Raw genomic sequence first — 4,225 nt, 5'->3', positions numbered from 1 at the left:
TGTGTACTGACCCCCTAGTCCCAGCGTTACCCTGGCCCCTATCTCTTACCTGTTTATTCACTTCGCTCATCGGTCTGGGCTGGGCTGTAGTTGTGGGTGCTGTTTGGTCTGGCAGTCTGATGTTTCCTCCACCCTCATCTTCCCCTTCCCCTGACAAGCCTAGCTTAAAGCCCACTGGAGGAGGTCTGCCAACCTAGAAGAGAACACACTTTAGGGGAAAGGTGGAGCCCATCCCATCCCAGCATGTCTCTCGTCGTGATGTGCTGGTCGTGGCTGAGGAAGCCAAAGCCCTCCTCAAAGCACCATTCCTGTAGCCGCCAGTTGGTCTCCACGATGCAGGAATGGTGCTTTGAGGAGGCCTTTGTAAATCCAGATTAGAACTTTTCTGATAAATGCTGAGCTGGGTGTGAGGGTTGATTAGCATTTGGAACACAGATTCCCCATCATGCAGTGCTCCCCTGCTTCGCCAATCCCAGAATTCACTGCAGTCTCTGCTTCAGGCTTTCTGTTCTCCATCTCTCATGTAAATGAACAGTCATCTGTCCCATCTCAGATGCAAATGAGACCTAGGGCAGTTGTTTCACTTTTGTCACCCTTATCTGGAGGGTTTTAGGTGCGTCTCTCACTGCATTTTAATCAGTTTCTGTTTAGGTGGGGTGGGATTCTTTGTGAGTCAGACAGTCTGCATCCTGTGTCAGGGTTCCCCAAGAACATGGAGCTGACAGGTAACAAGTGGAAGGAAGTGCCTGCCAGTGTTGCCAAATAAGTCATCTAAATCCAACACTGTCCCCATTCTCCTACTGCAAAGCACCTTCCAAGAAGGCTGGCCCACCTCGCAGCACCTTGCCATTGCACTTCATCATGCACCCCTGGATGATGACTTCCTAATGCATCCTCACCTGAGTCATTTAACAACTTCTTTGCCTCCATTTTTCTGAGCAGCGACCAAGTCCTCCCCCCATCATGATCCCTGATGGTCCCAGGGGAGGCACAGCCAGGCCCAGGGTTGGAGTGGATCTAGTCAGGGACCTTTTGATGGGACTAGACATGTCCGAATCAGCAGGTCCTGACAACCTCCACCCCAGAGTCCTGAGAGAATTAGAAGAGGTCATTGCTGGTCCCCTGGCACAGCTTTACGAGCACTTATGGTACTCTGGCAAGATGCTAGAGGACTGGAAGAGGGCCAATGTGGTCCCCATTTTCAAAAAAAGAAGGAGGGAAGACCCAGGAAATTATAGGCCTGTTAGCCTTACCTCAGTCCTGGGGAAGCTCTTCAAGAAAATTATCCAGGAGCACATCTGTGAGGGACCAGCAGGGAAGTGTATGCTTAGGGGCAACCAACATGGATTCATGAGAGGCAGGTCCTGTCAGACCAACCTGGTGGCCTTCTATGATAAGGTCACTAAATCCCTGGATGCAGGTATCATGGTGGATGTTGTCTTACTGGACTTTGGAAAAGCCTTCAACACTGTCTCTCACCCCATTCTCATTAAAAAATTAGGTGACTGTGGTGTCAATCCCTACACAGTCAAATGGGTCACCAATTGGCTGGAGGGCTGCACCCAGAAAGTGGTGGTGAATGGGTCTTTAGAGGGGAGGGACAAGCTGCAATCAGATCTGGACAGGTTACAGAGGTGGGCAGATGAGAACAGGATAGGTTTCAACACTGACACATGCAAGGTACTGCACCTAGGGAGGAAGAACCAGCAGCATACCTACAGGCTGGGGAACTCCCCTGTCACCAGCACAGAGGCAGAAAAAGATCTTGGAGTCATTATTGATTCAAAGATGAACATGGGCCACCTATGTGGGGATGCAGTTAAGAAGTCTAACTGCACCTTGTCATGTATCCACAGGTGCATCACAAGCAGGTCCAAGGAGGCGATCCTCCCCCTCTATGCAGCACTGGTCAGGCCACAGATGGAGTACTGCATCCAGGAGGGATGTGGACAACATCGAGAGGGTCCAGAGGAGGGCCACTCATATGATCAGGGGGCAGCAGGGCAGGTCCTATGAGGATAGGCTACGGGATCTGAACCTGTTCTGCCTCCACAAGAGGAAGCTGAGAAGGGAGCTGGTGGCCATCTATAAACTGGCCAAGGGAGATCAGCAGACAATGGGAGAATCCCTGTTCCCCTGAACACTACCCAGAGTAACAGGGAACAACAGCCATAAGCTGACAGAGCAGATTCAGGCTGGATATCAGGAGGCACTACTTCAGTCAGGGCGGCTAGGATCTGGAACCAACTTCCAAGGGAAGTGGTCCTCGCTTCTACCCTGGGGGTCTTCAAAAGAAGGCTAGATAGACACCTTGCCAGGATCTTCTGAGCCCAGCATTCTTTCCTACCTGTGGCAAGGGGTCAGACTTGATGATCTGCTCAGGTCTCTTCCACTACTAACCATGAAACTAAAGCAATTATTTCTTGCCCTGAATGGGGTGTCAAATGTGTACTGGGATGGACCAGGAGGTGGGAAATGGGATGGCTGTGCTGCAGTTGCTTAGAAGTGGCTTCTCGTCACTCTAGCCATTGCTGCTGCTGCTGTTCACAGCAGCACTTGTGCGATGGCAAAGGGTACAAGCTATTTCAGATGAGGAGGATGCATGCCAGATAGACAGTAACCATCATAAAACAGGAGGTATCCCTGTGTCCCTGGCATCCACCTAAGTAGCTCAACCCAATACCAGCTTTGTAACTGGCTTGACATACATTATTGCTGAGGGCATTCTTTCTCTCTACCACTAAGACAAGCCTACAGTAAGCTCCAAACACATGTAGCAGGGGACCACTGCCTTTCCATAAAAGCTTAAGCAAATAACATTAGAAAACCAGGCCCACAAATCCAAAAGGGCAGAGACAGAATTGAAGAAAGAATTCCATTTGCACTCACAGGGTCAAGAAGTGGAAGGGTAGGTAGTGCTCTCTGAATTCAGTGTGAAGAGCACAGCAGAAAAGCAGCAAGACTCTTAAGGGTAGATTCTATTCATCTTCTTGGGCATCTAAGTGCACTTAGATGCCCAAATATAATTCTATGCCACTCTGAAAATCAATATTGCAGCTATTACCCTTAAGACCGAGTCACCAAAACAGCATTGAGGAAGAGGACCCACCTGTTAGGGTAACGATATGGATTTTGGATGTTGGGGTAACTATATGGAATTTGGGGCATACTGAGTGTGCAGCTGAATGAAGGATATTTCCTGGGTCTCAGCAAAAAGCTACTGGTCACAAGGCTGGATGATGTATTAAAAGGTAACCACAGCAAAAGCTGTTAGTCACAAGGCTGGGTATATATTAAAAGCAACTAACTTAGCTAATGCTTAAGTAAGCAGATTTTTAACAAAAGGATAGGGTGCAAAGTGCATGATGTGTTAAGCGACTAGTGTCAGAAGACAAAAGCAGAGATACAGCCTTGGAGATGCGGAAGTCAGCAAGAAAACAAGCAAGAACCAGCGAGAAACTGCAAAATGACCAAAATAAGATAGGAGTCAAAGTCTTACGCATGCCCTCTTAGCAAAGAGGCATGTAAATATATGAAATGCATAGGCAATATCATGCCAAGGAAGCAAACAGTAAACAGAGTTGGAGCTTGAGATAGGAGGAGAAATGGGTGGAACCAAAGGTGGGACAAAGGCAGAGTAAATGTTAATATGTATGAACCAAGGTGAATAAATATTGGAAAGAACTGTTGTTCAGGGCTGCTTCTCATGTTCATGGGCTGTGTGTCTGTGAGGGAGCTGGCCTGAAGCTGTCTCCCTTCTGAATAAAGCTGTTGCGAGCAATGTGTGCTGGTGTTTGCTCCCTGCTCTGCTCTGGCTAATGAGTACCAGGATCCATGAGCAATTGGACCGTCGTCTCCCTACTTGTTGGACACTGCATGGAGTCAGGGTTTAACACTACCCACCTTTTGTATTAACTCTCTCAGGGATTTGAACTGGGTGGAATGGCACATAAACATATAAGTCCACTGTAGTACCTAATAGGTGGAACAGAATGTGGCCCTTAGATTACTGACAGAAGTAATGGAAGAGCAAAGAGGAGCAGTAAGTGGGAAAGTTGAAAAGAAAAAAGTCCCCTCCATTTTTCTAAATAAGGAGGGCAGTGGTGAAACATCTCGTGGGAGGATCACTCAGCAAAATCCGAGCAGTCGCAAAGCTTTCTCTCGTGCGTGGATGACCTCTACCTGACTCAAGAAGTCTATGGGCCAATGAGAGGCAAAGCGCTGC

The 4,225-nt window shown here is 48.3% G+C and overlaps 1 long non-coding RNA gene across 2 annotated transcripts in view; it reads right to left on the bottom strand.

The window, feature by feature from the left end:
* The window catches only part of LOC109311758, a 31,204-nt gene that overhangs the window by 23,290 nt on the left and 3,689 nt on the right, over positions 1–4,225 (bottom strand). Inside the window, exon 1 of one of the 2 annotated variants that reach the window (XR_002101603.1) lies at positions 3,110–3,460. The exons of the other annotated variant lie outside the window; for it this stretch is intronic. This is a non-coding gene — a long non-coding RNA (uncharacterized LOC109311758). Of the gene's footprint in view, positions 1–3,109; positions 3,461–4,225 lie in introns of those variants that run through there. 2 annotated transcript variants of the gene reach the window in all.

Source organism: Crocodylus porosus, unplaced genomic scaffold (genome assembly GCF_001723895.1).
Source record: "Crocodylus porosus isolate Cpor-Errol unplaced genomic scaffold, CroPor_comp1, whole genome shotgun sequence".
Classification (NCBI taxonomy): Eukaryota; Metazoa; Chordata; order Crocodylia; family Crocodylidae; genus Crocodylus; species Crocodylus porosus.
Note: the sequence above shows the minus strand (reverse complement) of the source record. Positions and strands in the feature narration are given on the sequence as shown.